Source organism: Coregonus lavaretus (assembly GCF_964263955.1).
Source record: "Coregonus lavaretus genome assembly, chromosome: 3".
Classification (NCBI taxonomy): Eukaryota; Metazoa; Chordata; class Actinopteri; order Salmoniformes; family Salmonidae; genus Coregonus; species Coregonus lavaretus.
Window position 1 is genome coordinate 75,052,302 of NC_139990.1, and position 22,291 is coordinate 75,074,592.

Consider the following 22,291-nt stretch of genomic DNA (forward strand, 5'->3'; position numbering starts at 1 on the left):
CTTGGGGTCATTGTCCATTTGGAAGACCCATTTGCGACCAAGCTTTAACTTCCTGACTGATGTCTTGAGATCTTGCTTCAATATATCCACATAATTTTCCTTCCTCATGATGCCATCTAGTTTGTGAAGTGCACCAGTCCCTCCTGCAGCAAAGCACCCCCACAGCATTATGCTGCCACCCCCGTGCTTCACGGTTGGGATGGTGTTCTTCGGCTTGCAAGCCACCCCTTTTTCCTCCAAACATAACGATGAACATTATGGCCAAACCGTTCTATTTCTCCAAAAAGTATGATCTTTGTCCCCATGTGCAGTTGCAAACCATAGTCTGGCTTTTTTATGGCGGTTTTTGGGCAGTGGCGTCTTCCTTGCTGAGCGGCCTTTCAGTTTATGTTGATATAGGACTACTTTTACTGTGGATATAGATACTTTTGTACCTGTTTCCTCCAGCATCTTCACAAGTTCCTTTGCTGTTGCTCTTGGATTGATTTTTTTTAACCATAGTACGTTCATCACTAGGAGACAGAACGCATCTCCTTCCTGAGCGGTATGACGGCTGCGTGGTCCCTTGGTGTTTATAGTTGCGTACTATTGTTTGTACAGATGAACGTGGAACCTTCAGGCATTTGGAAATTGCTCCCAAGGATGAACCAGACTTGTGGAGGTCAACAAAAAATTTTCTGAGGTCTTGGCTGATTTCTTTTGAATTTCCCATGATGTCAAGCAAAGAAGCACTGAGATTGAAGGAAGGCCTTGAAATACATCCACAGGTACACCTCCAATTGACCCAAATTATGTCAATTAGCCTATTAGAAGCTTCAAAAGCCATGACATCATTTTCTGGAATTTTCCAAGCTGTTTAAAGGCACAGTCAACTTAGTGTATGTAAACGTCTGACCAACTGGAATTGTGATACAGTGAATTATAAGTGAAATAATCTGTCTGTAAACAATTGTTGGAAAAATTACTTGTGTCATGCACAAAGTAGATGTCCTAACCGCCTTGCCAAAACTAGAGTTTGTTAACAAGAAATTTGTGGAGTGGTTGAAAAACTAGTTTTAATGACTCCAACCTAAGTGTATGTAAACTTCCGACTTCAACTGTATGTAGCTTGGGTGAATCACCAGCTGATAGGCGTGTGCCTAAACAGCACAATGGTTGAGGATGCCATACTGGCAACCTGGTCCGAAAAATCTGCAATACATTTGGAAATGTTAAACATTTCAAAAGTGGCTAACTGCCACCCCTTTGTTACGAAAACATTCAGATTCCCACTGGGAACGACTTCCCAGACAACACTCACCGCTTTACGGGTATGTGCGCTATCGATCCGCATTGGAAACAAGGAAGTATTTCACTACTTACTGGTTGTCGCGAACCTACCGCATACAGTCTATGTGGGACCGGACATTTTGGTGAGATTGGGTGTTAAACTCGATACCATACACCAATTCTTTGGTCTTTGGCGCAGCCAGCTCAACATGCCTTGTCTTTCGACCCTGTGCAAATGGCATCCGGGCAGACTATTCCTGAAGCTTGCAACGTGATAACTGAGTCCGCCGTGGTGATACCAGCAAGAACCACAGAGGTTTCTATAAAACTGAACCTGGCGCCCAGCTACCGGATGGAAGGCACCACTGCGTTCTTCCAACCCTCGCCGCAATTATTCAAATTGGGGCTAACTATCAATGGTAACCCACTGTTGGAGCTAAACGCTAGATCCACTTACCTCTTGGTGCAGAATCTGACTCAAGCGGATATCTCCATTCCTCGGCACACTCAGCTAGGAACATTGATTGATTACTCATTCCATGATTTTTAACTTGCTGTACCCGTGATTGGGCCCTCTTCCTTCCTCCCTAGACCTACGTGGTGAGGAAGGGATGCTTTTTACTTGTCCGTCAAAGGCAATCGCAATAACTCCCGTACAGCCCTCCTGTAGCTCAGTTGGTAGAGCATGGCGCTTGCAACGCCAGGGTTGTGGGTTCGATCCCTACGGGGGGCCAGTATAAAAAATGTATGCACTCACTAACTGTAAGTCGCTCTGGATAAGAGTGTCTGCTAAATGACTAAAATGTCAAATGTAATTGCCACTGGATGACACATCAACGTTCAGGCTGGATGTCGATTCTAACAACGACCTGTTGATATACTCCATCGTCACGGAGGATGATACCGCACAAAAAGTACACACTGATGACGTAACAGCTAATAATTCCCCCACCATTGACAAGCCGTCATCACCTGATGAAGACCTGTACAATGCTGCTGAACCATATCCTGGTTTCCATGCACAGATACTACAGCTACTGACGGAGGCAGATGCACTTGTCAATGACACTGAAAGACATCAGTTGCAGGACTTATTTAACAAACACAGAGAGATCTGGTCGACAGACTCGCTGGATTGCGGGGTTACGGGTATTCCCCTCCTGTACTCCCTGTTCACCCATGACTGCATAGCCAGGCACGACTCCAACACCATCATTAAGTTTGCTGACGAAACAACAGTGGTAGGACTGATCACCGACAACGATGAGACAGCCTATAGGGAGGAGGTCAGAGACCTGGCCGTGTGGTGCCAGGATAACAACCTCTCCCTCAACGTGATCAAGACAAAGGAAATGATTGTGGACTACAGGAAAAAAAAGAGGACTGAGCACGCCCCCTTTTATCATCGACTTATTTTTAGAGGTTTTCGTTGTCAGGATGCATTTACATTTCAAGGATATCCGTACAAGATGCGTTTTCGACTACCTCCGGAGGTGGTCAGGAAGATCTAATCACAATCAGTTCACAATGCTTCTGTTGATTGTCTACACCTGTCGACAAATGTGAGCACAATCAGAATGTGGACAAGATCAGGACAACTGACGCATGTTAGAACCAGGTATAAACAGGGCTTCTGAGGCGCAGACGGAAGATGCTACTGTCACGACCAATAAACAGGGACAAGTCGTGAAAAAGGTATAGCGACTCATCAGGTTGCTATTCACATTTGTACAGAATGTTAGAGAGACCAGGCAGCTCCATTTGTTTTCAGCGTATTGCTATTTTGAAATACTGCTATTTCATAATCAGAAGAGAACAAACAGCTGACAACTTAAGCCAAGATTCCTAGAAAATAAAGTGATGAAGGTTAGAATACAGCCTATAAAGCAATGTTTATCTTCATAAAATGAGTATATGCTCCGGATATGAATTATGTGGATTGGAATGACTGCTTTGCTGTACTTTCATAGAATTGAACCAAACAAACAGAGGCCCAGTGGTTCCATGTTGAAATATTGTTAATTATATTCCCATTTACTGACTAACTGAAAGTATGCGCAAGCAATCATCACTCCATTTCCAGAGCAGGGCATGCTTGAACAAATTACTGATAAAGCTTATTACAGGAAAATGAAATGCTAGGCAAGCTGAAAGTTGATAGGGAGTCTTTTCCTTTGAGGAGGCCTGTATGAAATGCGTTTAGCGTCAGATGTAATATCTAGTTGCAAAGAGACTGTGGAAGTGCTTTTCTTTTCCATTGCTAAACCACTGCCACTAATTGTTGTTATAGGGTGTTGAGAATCATTCAAAATCTCTGAAAATGCATAAATAAACTCTGTATAAAAACGTAACACACACAGGGAACATACTGTACATAATCCATAAATCACCATAGGCTCCTTTCACAGCAGAGGCAGTCATAATAGGCCTCTGAATAATTCCCATTTGTGTCTCTAACTTTTTTTTGGGGGGGGGGGGGGGGGGTGGTATAGATCAGCTTTGAAATTTGCTGATATAAAAGAAATTCTGCCAGATAAGATTGCTTGCATTATGTCTAATCCCCCGTTTAGATATATATGTGACCGACGGCTTCGATTTGGTCTTGTGTAGCGAAATTTGAAATTGTGTTTTTTACATTGGATAAAAGTAGGGACTCAGAGCTACAAAATGGTATATCATACACTGCAGTTGAGGAACAATGGGAAAGTAATTCTGCTTTTAAAGTTGATAAACTTGTAACCCCACTTTTCAAAAAATGGCCCTTGAATGTTTTGGTACATCTACTGGAGAGCTCTTCTTTGTCTACACCCATTCAGGATCATTCACACCTTATTAAGCCTTAGCTCCACCAATTATATGAGGATCAGTGTTCATCTGTTTGGTATCTCTAATACATGCAATAGGACAGCGATCACTGAGATCATTAGCAAAGACACCACTGGACAAGTACTTGTGGGGGCTATTTGTCAGAATTGGGTCAATCAGTGAAGAGTTTGCTGGACTTTTTTACAATAATCCGTGTGGGTTTTGCAATCAGTTGATTCAGGTTAAAGTCAAGACAGATATTCTTAAAATGGTCTGAGTCCAGGGTAAGCCAATCTAAGTTAAAATCCCCTAAACAACTAATTCAGATGACAGAACAATTTTTAAATACTGAGAAATAGTAGCAACAGATTGTGGACTACAGGATAAGGAGGACCGAGCACGCACCCATTCTCATCGACAGGGCTGTAGTTGAGCAGATTAAGAGCTTCAAGTTACTTGGTGTCCAAATCACCAACAAACTATCATGGTTCAAACACACCTAGACAGTCGTGAAGAGGGCACGACAAAGCCTATTCCCCCTTAGGAGACTGAAAGGATTTGGCATGGGTCCTCAGATCCTCAAAAAGTTATACAGCTGCAAAATCGAGAGAATCCTGACTGGTTGCATCACCGCCTGGAATGGAAACTGCTCAGCCTCGGACCGCAAGGCACTACAGAGGGTATTGCGTACGGCCCAGTACATCACTGGGGCCAAGCTTCCTGCCATCCAGGACCTCTATACCAGGCAGTGTCAGAGGAAGGCCCTAAAAAATGCCAAAGACTCCAGCCTCCCTAGTCATAGACTGTTCTCACTGCTACCGCACGGTAAGCGGTACCGGAGCACCATGTCTAGGTCCAAAAGGCTTCTTAACAGCTTCGACCCCCAAGCCATAAGACTCCTGAACAGCTAGTCAAATGGCTACCCGGACTATTTGCATTGTCCCCCCCAATCCCCTTTTTTTACGCTGCTGCTACTCTCTGTTTATTATCTTTGCATAGTCACTTTACCTCTACCCACATGTACATTTACGTCATTTAGCAGACACTCTTATCCAGAGCGACTTACAGTTAAGTGAGTGCATACATTTTCATACTGGCCCCCTGTGGGAATCGAACCCACTGTTCGCTACTGAACGCTACTGTTATTTTACTGCTGATCTTTAAATATTTGTTATTTTGTTTTTAAAACAATTTTTTACTTAACACTTGTTTTTCTTAAAACTGCATTGTTGGTTAAGGGCTTGTAAGCATTTCACTGTAAGGTCTACACCCGCTGTATTCGGCGCATGTGACAATTAACATTTGATTTTATTTTATTTGAACAGCGTCCACCACTGCAACAGATATACCGTATGTGACTCTTTTCAGTCTTACAGTATGTTGCAAAATTTGAAATTGTGTTTTTAACATTGGATAAAAGTAGAGACTCAGCGCTACAAAATAGTACATCATACGCTACAGTTGAGGAACAAATTGGAAAGTAATTCTGCTTTGAAAGTTGATATGCTTGTAACCGCACTTTTGAGAAAATGGCCCTTGAATGTTTTGGAACACCTACTGGAGAGCTCTTCTTTGTCTACACCCATTCAGCATCATTCATACCCTCTTAAGCCTTAGTCCCACCCATCTCTTTAAGGATTCAGTTGAGGCGAGGTGCTAAACAGTGAGTACGGTAGTGTACAACCAAAGATTTCAAGACTAAAGGCTGGTTAATACTACTTCTATCAACATGTCTGTATACAGTTGTCGCAGTGACATCATGAACATTTTATTGATGTCCGACATTTTGTCCCACTCCTCTTTGAAGATCTTCTCCAAGTCATTAAGGTTTCGAGGATGACGTTTGGCAACTCGAACCTTCAGCTCCCTCCACAGATTTTCTATTGGATTAAGGCCTGGAGACTGGCTGGGCCACTCCAGGACCTTAATGTGCTTCTTCTTGAGCCACTCCTTTGTTGCATTGGCCGTGTGTTTTGGGTCATTGTCATGCTGGAATACCCATCCACGACCCATTTTCAATGCCCTGGCTGAGGGAAGGAGGTTCTCACCCAAGATTTGACGGTACATGGCCCCGTCCATCGTCCCTTTGATGCAGTGAAGTTGTCCTGTCCCCTTAGCAGAAAAACACCCCCAAAGCATAATGTTTCCACCTCCATGTTTGACGGTGGGGATGGTGTTCTTGGGGTCATAGGCAGCATTCCTCCTCCTCCAAACACGGCGAGTTGAGTTGATGCCAAAGAGCTCGATTTCGGTCTCATTTGACCACAACTCTTTCACCCAGCTCTCCTCTGAATCATTCAGATGATAATTGGCAAACTTCAGACGGCCCTGCATGTGCTTTCTTGAGCATGGGGACCTTGCGGGCGCTGCAAGGTTTCAGTCCATCATGGCGTAGTGTGTTACCAATTGTTTTCTTGGTGACTATGGTCCCAGCTGTCTTGAGATCATTGACAAGATCCTCCCGTGTAGTTCTGGGCTGATTCCTCACCGTTCTCATGATCATTGCAACTCCACGAGGTGAGATCTTGCATGGAGCCCCAGGCCGAGGGAGATTGACAGGTCTTTTGTGTTTCTTCCATTTGCGAATAATCGCACCAACTGTTGTCACCTTCTCACCAAGCTGCTTGGCGATGGTCTTGTAGCCCATTCCAGCCTTGTGTAGGTCTACAATCTTGTCCCTGACATCCTTGGAGAGCTCTTTGGTCTTGGCCATGGTGGAGAGTTTGGAATCTGATTGATTGATTGCTTCTGTGGACAGGTGTCTTTTATACAGGTAACAAGCTGAGATTAGGAGCACTCCCTTTAAGAGTGTGCTCCTAATCTCAGCTCGTTACCTGTATAAAAGACACCAGGGAGCCAGAAATCTTTCTGATTGAGAGGGGGTCAAGTACTTATTTCCCTCATTAAAATGCAAATCAATTTATAACATTTTTGACCTTGCATTTTTCTAGATATTTTTGTTGTTATTCTGTCTCTCACTGTTCAAATAAACCTACCATTAAAATTATAGACTGATCATTTCTTTGTCAGTGGGCAAACGTACAAAATCAGTGCAACAACAAAAATATCCAGAAAAACACATGTCAAAAATGTTATAAATTGATTTGCATTTTAATGAGGGAAATATGTATTTGACCCCTCTGCAAAACATGACTTAGTACTTGGTGGCAAAACCATTGTTGGCAATCACAGAGGTCAGACGTTTCTTGTAGTTGGCCACCAGGTTTGCACACATCTCAGGAGGGATTTTGTTCCACTCCTCTTTGCAGATCTTCTCCAAGTCATTAAGGTTTCGAGGCTGACGTTTGGCAACTCGAACCTTCAGCTCCCTCCACAGATATTTTATGGGATTAAGGTCTGGAGACTGGCTAGGCCACTCCAGGACCTTAATGTGCTTCTTCTTGAGCCACTCCTTTGTTGCCTTCGCCATGTGTTTTGGGTCATTGTCATGCTGGAATACCCATCCACGACCCATTTTCAATGCCCTGGCTGAGGGAAGGAGGTTCTCACCCAAGATTTGACGGTACATGGCCCCATCCATCGTCCCTTTGATGCGGTGAAGTTGTCCTGTCCCCTTAGCAGAAAAACACCCCCAAAGCAATGTTTCCACCTCCATGGTTGACGGTGGGGTTGGTGTTCTTGGGGTAATATGCAGGACTCGTCCTCCTCCAAACACGACGAGTTGAGTTGATGCCAAAGAGCTCGATTTTGGTCTCATCTGACCACAACACTTTCACCCAGTTCTCCTCTGAATCATTCAGATGTTCATTGGCAAACTTCAGACGGCCCTGTATATGTGCTGTCTTGAGCAGGGGGACCTTGCGGGCCCTGCAGGATTTCAGTCCTTCACGGCGTATTGTGTTACCAATTGTTTTCTTGGTGACTATGGTCCCAGCTGCCTTGAGATCATTGACAAGATCATCCATGTAGTTCTGGGCTGATTCCTCACCGTTCTCATGATCATTGCAACTCCACGAGGTGAGATCTTGCATGGAGCCCCAGGCCGAGGGAGATTGACAGTTATTTTGTGTTTCTTCCATTTGCGAATAATCGCACCAACTGTTGTCACCTTCTCACCAAGCTGCTTGGCGATGGTCTTGTAGCCCATTCCAGCCTTGTGTAGGTCTACAATCTTGTCCCTGACATCCTTGGAGAGCTCTTTGGTCTTGGCCATGGTGGAGAGTTTGGAATCTGATTGATTGATTACTTCTGTGGACAGGTGTCTTTTATACAGGTAACAAGCTGAGATTAGGAGCACTCCCTTTAAGAGTGTGCTCCTAATCTCAGCTCGTTACCTGTATAAAAGACACCTGGGAGGCAGAAATCTTTTTGATTGAGAGGGGGTCAAATACTTATTTCCCTCATTAAAATGCAAATCAATTTATAACATTTTTGACATGCGTTTCTCTGGATTTTTTTGTTGTTATTCTGTCTCTCACCGTTCAAAGAAACCTACCATTAAAATTATAGACTGATCATTTCTTTGTCAGTGGGCAAACGTACAAAATCAGCAGGGGATCAAATACTTTTTTCCCTCACTGTAACTAGCAAAGCAAATGGCTCTGAGATACGAAGACATTACTACACAGATCATACACGTAACGTTAGCTAGCGAGCCAGCAAGCTAACATTAGCTAGCTAGCTAACAGTACGCTTTAACTTGCAATGAAAACGACTTTGACAAATTTAGGAACATATATTATCTGAAAATGTAGCCAGCTAGACTCTTACCCGTATACATGGATGAAGGCATTGCATTGATTTCAAAACTCGGTCAAAACTCGGTCAACTTCTTCCGTGACAACAACACTGTTGATCAACTTTTCTTCCCCATCAGAAGACTCTACAATGCCTGGTTCAATTAAAATGTGTTTACCTAAATCAAGGGTTTCCTCATTGTCTGATTCATTCAGAGAGAGTCAGAGAGAGTCAGCACGACACGATCGTCACAACTGTTTCCCACTGATCTTTGTCGATTGATCTTTGTCGATAACGCCTGCTAAATTCAGGGCAGCAATGTTGTTGAGAGCAGTAGCAACACTTTTGCAGTTCTCAATCATATCTTTCAAAAAAGCTGCGGTAGCAAGGATTATCTACACATACTGAGTAGCTCATGTTATAGACAGAATGCTACATGGCAAACCATTCTGAACTCATCTCTCGGCATGTCCAAGCCATCCATTATCTCAGCCAATCATGGTTCCTGTCTTTTTCCATGGCTAAACTCGTAATTTAACAATTGGATTCGTATTTACAGATAGCATACAAGTTTGTTATTAACGCACATGAAAGTTAATCTTCCAGAAGGTATTTCTGCCAAAAAACACATACAAAAAACAATACAAACGTTCAAATGTAGTGGTGTGCGACACTCGCCAAGCTTCCTGAAACGGGTCACACACACTACATGACCAAAAGTTTGTGGACACCTGCTTGTCGAAACATCCCCCCTTTGCTGCTATAACAGCCTCCACTCTTCTAGGAAGGCTTTCCACTATATGTTGGAACATTGCTTGCTTCCATTCAGCCACAAGAGCATTAGTGAGGTTGGGCACTGATGTTTGGCGATTAGGCCTGGCTCGCAGTCAGTGTTCCAATTCATCCCAATGGTGTTTGATGGGGTTGAGGTCAGGGCCCTGTGCAAGCCAGTCAAGTTCTTCCACACCGATTTCGACAAACCATTTCAGTATGGACCTCGCTTTGTGCCCGGGGGCATTATCGTGCTGAAATAGGAGAGGGCCTTCCCCAAACTTTTGCCACAAAGTTGGAAGCACAGAATCATCTAGAATGTCATTGTACGCTGTAGTGTTAAGATTTCCCTTCACCCTGAACTAAGGAGCCTAGCCCGAACCATAAAAAACAGACCCTGACCATTATTCTCCTCCGCCAAACTTTACAGTTGGCACTATGCACTGGAGCAGGTAGCATTCTCCTGGCATCCGCCAAACCCAGATTAGTCTGTCGGACTGTCAGATGGTGAAGCGTGATTCATCACTCCAGAGAAAGCGTTTCCACTGCTACAGAGTCCAATGGCGGCGAGCTTGGCATTGCGCATGTTGATCTTAGACTTGTGTGCGGCTGCTCGGCCATGGAAAACAATTTCATGAAGCACCCGACGAACAGTTATTGTGCTGATGTTGCTTCCAGAGGAAGTTTGGAACTCGGTAGTGAGTGTTGACTGAAGACAGACGATTTTTATGCACTAAGTGCTTCAGTGGTCCTGTTCTTTGAGCTTGTGTGGCCAACCACTTCGCGCCTGAGCCTTTGCTGCTCCTAGACGTTTCCACTTCACAATAACAGAACTTACAGTTGACCGGGGCAGCTCTAGCAGGGCAGAAATCTCACAAACTGACTTGTTAGAAAGGTAGCACCCTATGATGGTGCCACATTGAAAGTAGCTAAGCTCTTCAATAAGGGTATTCTACTGCCAATGTTTCTCTATGGAGTTTGCATGGCTGTGTGCTCGATTTTATACACCTGTCAGCAACGGGTGTGACTGAAATAGGCAAATACACCAATTTAAAGGGGTGTCCACATACTTTTGTATATATAGTGTATATACTCTGAGTGTACAAAACATTAGGAACACCTTCCTAATATTGAGTTGAATTTGTATTTATTATGGATCCCCTTTTGCCCTCAGAACAGCGTCAACTCGCTGGAGCATGTGCTTTACAAGGTGTCGAAAGTGTTCCACAGGGATGCTGGACCATGTTGACTGCAAAGCAGTTGGGTAAATTTGGCTGGATGTCCTTTGGGTGGTAGACCATTCTTGATACACACAGGAAACTGTTGAGCATGGAAAACCCAGCAGCATTGCAGTTCTTGACACACTCAAACTGGTGCGCCAGGCACCTACAATCATGCCATGTTCAAAGGCACTTACATTTTTTTTCTTGCCCATTCACCCTATGAATGGCATATATACACAATCCATGTCTCAATTGTCTAAAGGCTTTAAGATCCTTCATTAACCTGTCTCCTCTCCTTCATCTAAACCTATTGAAGTGGATTTAACAAGTGACATCAATAAGGGATCAGTGCTTTCACCTGGATTCACCTGGTCAGTCTATGTAATGAAAGAGCATGTGTTCCTATTGTTTTGTACACTGTGTATATTTGTGTTGTATTTATTATGGATCCCCATTAGCTACTGCCATGGCAGCAGCTACTCTTCCTGGGGTCCAGCAAAATTAAGGCAGTTATACATTTTAAAAACATTACAATACATTCATAAAAGATTTCACAACATATTAAGTGTGTGCCCTCAGGCCTCTACTCTACTAACACATATCTATAACACAAAATCCATGTGTACATGTGTGTATAGTGCATATGTTATTGTGTGTTTGTATGCATGTGTCTATGTTTGTGTTGCTTCACAGTCCCCGCTGTTTTTTAAATCAAATTTTGCTGCTGGCATGAGTTACTTGTTGTGGAATAGAGTTCCATGTAGTCATGACACTATGTAATACTGTGCGCCTCCCATAGTCTATTCTTGACTTGGAGATTGTGAAGAGACCTCTGGTGGCATGTCTTTTGATGTATGCATGGGTGTCAGAGCTGTGTGCCAGTAGTTCAAACAGACAGCTCGGTGCGTTCAACATGTCAATACCTCTCACAAATACAAGTGGTGATGAAGTCAATCTCTCCTCCACTTTGAGCCAGGAGAGATTGACATGCATATTATTAATGTTAGCTCTCTGTGTACATCCAAGGGCCATCTGTGCTGCCCTGTTCTGAGCAAATTGCAATTTTCTTAAGTCCCTCTTTGTGGCACCTTGTGACGGCCCTGAATATTTCTGAACCGTCTCAAGGCTTCTCCTTCTAATAGGGCGCTTCCCCTTTAATTCCCCATTAAATAGCCAGCATCAGCTGCGCAAAAGAGAAGTTGTGATTGAGACCTGAAGGAGGATGTGTACTACCTTCAGTTCATGAAGCTTCGCCATGACGTTTGTTTGGTTGCCTTACAGTGTGTTTTGTGGCCTTAAAGCGAGTTTACCCAGGATTGGATCCACTCTGTGCGCTGTGGACTACAACTCTCCGTTGGTTTTCGTGGCCTTTCCTCCGCTGGAGGGCTGTTGGCGGATTGTCTGACTGACCGACTGACTACAACTTTTTGTATACGGTATTTCATTTGTTTGGGGTGATGTATACTGTGATTTATGTAGTTGTGAGGACGTATTATTCTTTGGGTAGTCTTTGATACGCTTTATAGTTGTGTTACAAAATAAGTGTTATTTTGAGTGTATGAATATACTGGGTTTATGCTACGGACAAGCGTTGCGGGACTAAGGGCACTTGAGCCACGGAACTTATTTACCGGGCTGGACTCTTTTTATGCCCGAGGTACAGGACATTTCTAAATGAACATAAGTGCATTGATTTGTTATATTGTTGTGTGTGGGTGGGTGTGATCATTTATGTTGTGAATACAACCAAGCAAAAGAATACACTTGTTTGAAGTTCTTTCCAAGGTCCGACTGTGGTTACCCGACCTTGGGAAATGTTAGGAGTGGATTTGATGGGTCCATGTCGGCGGGGGGGCGTAGGCAGTGACTCTTGAGGTTTCAGCTCTGGTCAAAGCACCCAGAGTAGGATGGTCGTTCCTGCGAAGGGTGTTAGGGGTGTTGGCCTGTTGTGATTTGTGGTTTCTGGAAGGGTTTACTTGATACGGTCTTGGACATGTAGCTGAAGAATGTCCCTTTTGGCTACATCTCCAACAGAACATGGGAGGGGTCTTGGCTGGAGACTCTGGCTGTGGTTGATGATCTGGCTTGGGTAACTGTCTGGGTGTCTGTTTCTTTCTCTGTTCATATTGCTGTTGGCATTCTCTGTCCTTCTCGAACTGCTGTCCTAGGCGAACCAGTCCATCGACAGTGGTGACTCTTTCTCTGAGTTGATTGGCTAGTAGTGGGTTGATGTTCTTCAAGATCAACTTAATGACCTCTTCCTCCTCAATGCCAGGTTTCCACCTTCTGCACAGGGAGTGGTAACCGTATGCAAAGTCACGAATATTCTCATTCTCCCTTTGCACTCGATTCCTGACTCTGTCTGCCAGCTCATCTGTGTAGTCCTCAGACAGAAATGCAGAGGAAAACTTGGCCTCAAAGTCAGCCCAGGAGGTAGTGGTGAGACGTGCCACATCCCACCAGTCTCGAGCTGTCCCATGCAACACATTCCTCAATGTGGCAAGGACCATATAGGATTGTGGAGCAGGTGGGCCCTTTGAACTACCGAGTGGTGAAAGAGGACACAGGTGAAGATATGCGCGTTGTCCATGTCTCACGCCTTAAGGCCTGTTACCCCTCGGCTGAGGAATTGGAGGAGATTGAGCGCCGCAAGGTCCTGGAGATCTTTGAAGAGGAAAGTAAGGAGACTTTTCTCGGATTCCCAGACCCAGAAGTCCCACGGCTTAATGCCTGTGACCCCTCAGCTGAGGAGCGTGAGCGCCAAAAAGTAATGAATATTTTTGTAGAGGAAAGTGATGAGGAGACCTTTCTCGGTTTCCCCGACCAAGATCTGCCTTCCCGGGCAATGGTCGGCTTTTTCCAGGGGAGGGGGTGTGTGACGGCCCTGAATATTTCTGAACCGTCTCAAGGCTTCTCCTTCTAATAGGGCGCTTCCCCTTTAATTCCCCATTAAATAGCCAGCATCAGCTGCGCAAAAGAGAAGTTGTGATTGAGACCTGAAGGAGGATGTGTACTACCTTCAGTTCATGAAGCTTCGCCATGACGTTTGTTTGGTTGCCTTACAGTGTGTTTTGTGGCCTTAAAGCGAGTTTACCCAGGATTGGATCCACTCTGTGCGCTGTGGACTACAACTCTCCGTTGGTTTTCGTGGCCTTTCCTCCGCTGGAGGGCTGTTGGCGGATTGTCTGACTGACCGACTGACTACAACTTTTTGTATACGGTATTTCATTTGTTTGGGGTGATGTATACTGTGATTTATGTAGTTGTGAGGACGTATTATTCTTTGGGTAGTCTTTGATACGCTTTATAGTTGTGTTACAAAATAAGTGTTATTTTGAGTGTATGAATATACTGGGTTTATGCTACGGACAAGCGTTGCGGGACTAAGGGCACTTGAGCCACGGAACTTATTTACCGGGCTGGACTCTTTTTATGCCCGAGGTACAGGACATTTCTAAATGAACATAAGTGCATTGATTTGTTATATTGTTGTGTGTGGGTGGGTGTGATCATTTATGTTGTGAATACAACCAAGCAAAAGAATACACTTGTTTGAAGTTCTTTCCAAGGTTTTAGGGGTTTATGAAAAGTATATTTCCATCTTGACTTTTACATAAGTCCTTTGTATTGGTGTGACTTGACGGACCAGATGGGACTCATTCCCTCCCGAACTAAAAGGAGAAACCCATGCTTTCTCTGGTAGGCACAACCTACCTGGCACCCCTATAAATACCTCAAGTCAAAACCGTTACAACCTGACCACACGACTGAACAGTAGTCCAGCTGTGACAACACTAGGGCCTATAGGACCTGCCTTGTTGATAGTGTGGTTGAAAATGCAGAGCAAAGCTTTATTATAGATACTTCTCCCCATCCTAGCTACTGTTGTATCAATATGTTTTGACCATGACAGTTCAGAATCCAGGGTTACTCCAAGCAATTTAGTCTCCTCAACTTGCTAAATTTCCACATTATTCATTACAAGATTTAGTTGAGGTTTAGGGTTTAGTAAATTATTTGTCCAAAATACAATGCTTTTAGTTTTAGAAATATTTAGGACTAACTTATTCCTTGCCACCCATTCTGAAACTAATTGCAGCTCTTTGTTAATTGTTGCTATCATTTCAGTCTCTTTGGTAGTTGACGTGTATAGTGTTGAGTCATCCGCATACATAGACACACTGGCTTTACTCAAAGCCTGTGGCATGTCGTTAGTAAAGATTTAAAAAAGTAATGGGCCTAGACAGCTGCCCTGGGGAATTCCTGATTCTACCTGGATTTTATTGGAGAGGTTTCCATTAAAGAACACCCTCTGTGTTCTGTTAGACAGTTAACTCTTTATCCACATTATAGCAGGGGGTGTAAAGCCATAACACATACGTTTTTCCAGCAACAGACTAAGATCGATAATGTCAAAAGCCGCACTGAAGTCTAACAAAACAGCCCACACAAACTTTTTATCATCAATTTCTCTCAGCCAATCATCAGTCATTTGTTCAAGTGCTATGCTTGTTGAATGTCCTTCCCTATAACCGTACCACCCCCTGTTTGGGGGACTTGACAGAAGGAAAAAAAAACGTATATTTCAAGTAACAGTTATTTATCGTTTAAAGGTAAGGTGCATGTAATTGACAAATTACATATTTGTCAAACCAGAATATACACATACAGTGGGGGAAAAAAGTATTTAGTCAGCCACCAATTGTGCAAGTTCTCCCACTTAAAAAGATGAGAGAGGCCTGTAATTTTCATCATAGGTACACGTCAACTATGACAGACAAATTGAGAAAAAAATATCCAGAAAATCACATTGTAGGATTTTTAATGAATTTATTTGCAAATTATGGTGGAAAATAAGTATTTGGTCACCTACAAACAAGCAAGATTTCTGGCTCACACAGACCTGTAACTTCTTCTTTAAGAGGCTCCTCTGTCCTCCACTCGTTACCTGTATTAATGGCACCTGTTTGAACTTGTTATCAGTATAAAAGACACCTGTCCACAACCTCAAACAGTCACACTCCAAACTCCACTATGGCCAAGACCAAAGAGCTGTCAAAGGACACCAGAAACAAAATTGTAGACCTGCACCAGGCTGGGAAGACTGAATCTGCAATATGTACGCAGCTTGGTTTGAAGAAATCAACTGTGGGAGCAATTATTAGGAAATGGAAGACATACAAGACCACTGATAATCTCCCTCGATTTGGGGCTCCACGCAAGATCTCACCCCGTGGGGTCAAAATGATCACAAGAACGGTGAGCAAAAATCCCAGAACCACACGGGGGGACCTAGTGAATGACCTGCAGAGAGCTGGGACCAAAGTAACAAAGCCTACCATCAGTAACACACTACGCCGCCAGGGACTCAAATCCTGCAGTGCCAGACGTGTCCCCCTGCTTAAGCCAGTACATGTCCAGGCCCGTCTGAAGTTTGCTAGAGTGCATTTGGATGATCCAGAAGAGGATTGGGAGAATGTCATATGGTCAGATGAAACCAAAATATAACTTTTTGGTAAAAACTCAACTCGTCGTGTTTGGAGGACAAAGAATGCTGAGTTGCATCCAAAGAACACCATACCTACTGTGAAGCATGGGGGTGGAAACATCATGCTTTGGGGCTGTTTTTCTGCAAAGGGACCAGGACGACTGATCCGTGTAAAGGAAAGAATGAATGGGGCCATGTATCGTGAGATTTTGAGTGAAAACCTCCTTCCATCAGCAAGGGCATTGAAGATGAAACGTGGCTGGGTCTTTCAGCATGACAATGATCCCAAACACACGGCCCGGGCAATGAAGGAGTGGCTTCGTAAGAAGCATTTCAAGGTCCTGGAGTGGCCTAGCCAGTCTCCAGATCTCAACCCCATATCTTTGGAGGGAGTTGAAAGTCCATGTTGCCCAGCGACAGCCCCAAAACATCACTGCTCTAGAGGAGATCTGCATGGAGGAATGGGCCAAAATACCAGCAACAGTGTGTGAAAACCTTGTGAAGACTTACAGAAAATGTTTGACCTGTGTCATTGCCAACAAAGGGTATATAACAAAGTATTGAGAAACTTTTGTTATTGACCAAATACTTATTTTCCACCATAATTTGCAAATAAATTCATTAAAAATCCTACAATGTGATTTTCTGGATTTTTTTTCCTCATTTTGTCTGTCATAGTTGACGTGTACCTATGATGAAAATTACAGGCCTCTCGCATCGTTTTAAGTGGGAGAACTTGCACAATTGTGGCTGACTAAATACTTTTTTCCCCACTGTATATATACACACTACCAGTCAAAAGTTTGGACACACCTACTCATTCAAGGGTTTTCAATATTTTTACAATTTTTTACATTGTAGAATAATACTGAAGACATCAAAACTATGAAATAACACATATGGAATCATGTAGTGACCAAAATAGTGTTAAACAACTCATAATATACAGTGGCATGCGAAAGTATTCACCCCCCTTGGCATTTTTCCTATTTTGTTGCCTTACAACCTGGAATTAAAATAGATTTTGGGGGGGTTTGTATCATTTGATTAACTCAACATGCCTACCACTTTGAAGATGCAATTTTTTGTTGTTGTGTGAAACAAACAAGAAATAAGACAAAAAAAACAGAAAACTTGAGCGTGCATAACTATTCAACCCCCCCCCCCCCCCCCCCCCCAAAGTCAATACATTGTAGAGCCACCTTCTGCAGCAATTACAGCTGCAAGTCTCTTGGGGTATGTCTCTATAAGCTTGGCACATCTAGCCACTGGGATTTCTGCCCATTCTTCAAGGCTAAACTGCTCAATCTCCTTCAAGTTGGATGGGTTCCGCTGGTGTACAGCAATCTTTAAGTCATAGCACAGATTCTCAATTGGATTGAGGTCTGGGCTTTGACTAGGCCATTCCAAGACATTTAAATGTTTCCCCTTAAACCACTCGAGTGCTGCTTTAGCAGTATGCTTAGGGTCATTGTCCTGCTGGAAGTTGAACCTCCGTCCCAGTCTCAAATCTCTGGAAGACTGAAACAGGTTTCCCTCAAGAATTTCCCTGTATTTAGCGCCATCCATCATTCCTTCAATTCCGACCAGTTTCCCAGTCCCTGCCGATGAAAAACATCCCCACAGCATGATGCTGCCACCACCATGCTTCACAGTGGGGATGGTGTTCTCGGGGTGATGAGAGATGTTGGGTTTGCACCAGACATTGCGTTTTCCTTGATGGCCAAAAAGCTCAATTTTAGTCTCATCTGACCAGAGTACCTTCTTCCATATGTTTGGGGAGTCTCCCACATGCCTTTTGGCGAACACCAAACGTGTTTGCTTATTTATTATTTTTAAGCAATGTTTTTTTTCTGGCCACTCTTCCGTAAACAAGCCACTGGGGTCTGAAAACTTGGATGGAAAATTACTGAGGATAATAGAGGACGATATTGCCACTCCTATTTGCCGTATTTTCAATTTAAGCCTACTAGAATGTGTGTACCCCGAGGCTTGGAGGGAAGCAAAAGTCATTCCGCTACCTAAGAATAGTAAAGCCCCCTTTACTGGCTCAAATAGCTGACCAATTAGCCTGTTACCAACCCTTAGTAAACTATTGGAAAAGTTGCATTTGACCAGATACAATGCTATTTTACAGTAAACAAATTGACAACAAACATTCAGCATGCTTATAGAGAAGGACATTCAACAAGCACAGCACTTACACAAATGACTGATGATTGGCTGAGAGAAGTTGATGATAAAAAGATTGTGGGGGGCTGATTTGTTAGACTTCAGTGCGGCGTTTGACATTATCGATCATAGTCTTCTGCTGGAAAAACGTATGTTATGGCTTTAGACCCCCTGCTATAATGTGGATAAAGAGTTACTTGTCTAACAGAACACAGAGGGTGTTCTTTAATGGAAGCCTCTCACAACTTAATCCAGGTAGAATCAGGAATTCCCCAGGGCAGCTGTTTAGGCCCCTTCCTTTTTTCCATCTTTACTAACGACATGCCACTGGCTTTGAGTAAAGCCAGTGTGTCTATGTATGCGGATGACTAAACATTATACACGTCAGCTTCTACAGCAACTGAAATAACTGCAACACTTAATTAAGAGTTGCAGTTAGTTTCAGAATGGGTGGCAAGGAAGAAGTTAGTCATAAATATTTCCAAAACTAAAAGCATTGTATTTGGGTCAAATCATTCACTAAACCTTAAACCTCAACTACATCTCGTAATGAATTATGTGGAAATTGAGCAAGTTAAGGTGACTAAACTGCTTGGAGTAACCCTGGATTGTAAACTGTCATGGTCAAAACATATTGGTACAACAGTAGCTAAGATGGGGAGAAGTATGTCCATAATTAAGCGCTGTTCTACCTTCTTAACAACACTATCAACAAGGCTGGTCCTACAGGCCCTAGTTGTGTCGCACCTAGACTACTGTTCAGTAGTGTGGTCAGGTGCCACAAGGAGGGACTTGGGAAAATTACAGTTGGCTCAGAACAGGGCAGCACGGCTGGCCCTTAAAAGTACACGGAGAGCTAACATTAATGACATGCATGTTTGTCTCTCCTGGCTTAGAGTGGTAGAGAGATTGACTTCATCACTACTTGTTTTTTTAAGAGGTGTAGACTAGCTGAATGTACCGAGCTGTCTGTTTGGAATGCTGACACCCATACATACCCCACGAGACATGCCACCAGAGGTCTCTTCACAGTCCCCAAGTCTAGAACAGACTACGGGAAACGCACAGTACTATATAGAGCCATGACTACATGGAACTCTATTCCACATCATGTAACTCAGTCAAGCAGTGAAATCAGATCTAAAAAACAGATTAAACTACACTTTATGGAACAGCATGGACTGTGAAGAGACACACACACAGGCACACACACAGCAATCGCAAAGACATGCTAACACACGCACTCTACACACACACATTTTAATATTGTTATTTTGCTGTATTATTGATTTTGTATTGTAAATATCTTATGGTAGAGTAGTGTGTAATAAGGTGTTGTGTTATGTATTGTTTTATTGTATGAAAATTGTAGTTGGACCACAGGAAGAGTAGCTGCTGCCTTGGCAGCCGCTAATGGGGATCCGTAATAAATACAAATACAAAAGCCCAGCTCTGTGGAGTGTACGGCTTAAAGTGGTCCTATGGACAGATACTCCAATTTCTGCTGTGGAGCTTTGCAGCTCCTTCAGGGTTATCTTTGGTCTCTTTGTTGCCTCTCTGATTAATGCCCTCCTTGCCTGGTCCGTGAGTTTTGGTGGGCGGCCCTCTCTTGGCAGGTTTGTTGTGGTGCCATATTCTTTCAATTTTTTGATAATGGATTTAATGGTGCTCTGTGGGATGTTCAACATTTTTGGATATTTTTTTATAACACAACCCTGACCTGTACTTCTCCACATCTTTGTCCCTGACCTGTTTGGAGAGCTCCTTGGTCTTCATGGTGCCACTTGCTTGGTGGTGCCCCTTGCTTAGTGTTGTTGCAGACTCTGGGGCCTTTCAGAACAGGTGTATACTGAGATCATGTGACAGATCATGTGACACTTAGATTGCACACATGTGGATTTTGTACTTTGGTCTGATGAGTCCAAATTTGAGATTTTTGGTTCCAACCACTGTGTCTTTGTGAGACGTGGTGTGGGTGAACGGATGATCTCCGCATGTGTAGTTCCCACCGTAAAGCATGGAGGAGGAGGTGTTATAGTGTGAGGGTGCTTTGCTGGTGTCACTGTCTGTGATTTATTTTGAATTAAAGGCACGCTTAACCAGCATGGCTACCACAGCATTCTGAAGCCATACGCCATCCCATCTGGTTTGGGCTTAGTGGGACTATTTTGTTTTTCAACAGGACAATGATCCAACAGACCTCCAGGCTGTGGAAGGGCTATTTGACCAAGAAGGAGATTGATGGAGTACTGCATCAGATGACCTGGCCTCCACAATCCTCCGACCTCAACCCAATTGAGATGATTTGGGATGAGTCGGATGGCAGAGTGAAGAAAAAGCAGCCAACAAGTGCTCAGCATATGTGGGTACTCCTTCAAGACTGTTGGAAAGGCATTCCAGTTGAAGATGGTTGAGAGAATGCCAAGAGTGTGCAAAGCTGTCATCAATGCAAAGGGTGGCTATTTGAAGAATCTGAAATATAAAATATATTTTGATATGTTTACAACTTTTTTGGTTACTACATTATTCTGTATGTGTTATTTCATAGTTTTGATGACTTCACTATTATTCTACAATGTAGAAAATAGTAAAAATAAAGAAAAACTGCACTTGAAGAAACTATCAAAGTTCTTGAAATTTTCCGCATTGACTGACCTTCATGTCTTAAAGTAATGATGGGCTGTCATTTCTCTTTGCTTGTTTGAGCTGTTCTTGCCATAATATGGACTTGGTCTTTTACTAAATAGGGCTATCTTCTGTATACCACCTCTACCTTGTCACAACACAACTGATTGGCTCAAATGCATTAAGAAGGAAAGAAATTCCACAAATTAACTTTTAACAAGGCACACCTGTTAATTGAAATGCATTCCAGGTGACTACCTATTGAAGCTGGTTGAGAGAATGCCAAGAGTGTGCAAAGCTGTCAACAAGGCAAAGTGTGGCTACTTTGAAGAATCTCAAATATAAAATATGTGTAAGTCGGTCTGGATAAGAGCGGCTTTGCTTAACACTTTTTGGGTTACTACATGATTCCATATGTGTTATTTCATAGTTTTGATGTCTTCACTATTATTCTACAATGTAGAAAATAGTAAAAATAAAGAAAAACCCTGGAATTAGTAGGTGTGTCCAAACTTTGACTGGTACTGTATATATACACACACACACACACATATTAGATTTTACTCCTGTATACGTTATAGATTGTGAGCTAAAGATGAAAACCTTTCCTATGAATATTTTTTAATTGTTGATTGATTATGGCTTTCCAAATCGCCCAACACTGCTATTTGTAGGGTTACTATTAAATTAATGTTGTGATTTTTTGCCATCCCTGAACCTGTGACCAGAAACAAGCTTAGGGGTAATACCAGAATAAATTATGTAATGATTCTGTGTCTTCGCAGCAAAATCTGCAGAGCTGACATTGTTGTATGCCCAATATACAGTTGAAGTCGGAAGTTTACACACACACCTTAGCCAAATACATTTCAACTCAGTTTTTTACAATTCCTGACATTTAATCCTAGTAAAAATTCCCTGTTTTAGGTCAGTTAGGATCACCACTTTATTTTAAGAATGTGAAATGTCAGAATAATAGTAGAGAGAATTATTTATTTCAGCTTTTATTTCTTTCATCACATTCCCAGTGGGTCAGAAGTTTACATACACTCAATTAGAATTTTGTAGCATTGCCTTTAAATTGTTTAACTTGGGTCAAATGTTTCGGGTAGCCTTCCACAAGCTTCCCACAATAAGTTGGGTGAATTTTTGGCCCATTCCTCCTGACAGAGCTGGTGTAACTGAGTCAGGTCTGTAGGCCTCCTTGCTCGCACACGCTTTTTCAGTTCTGCCCACAAAT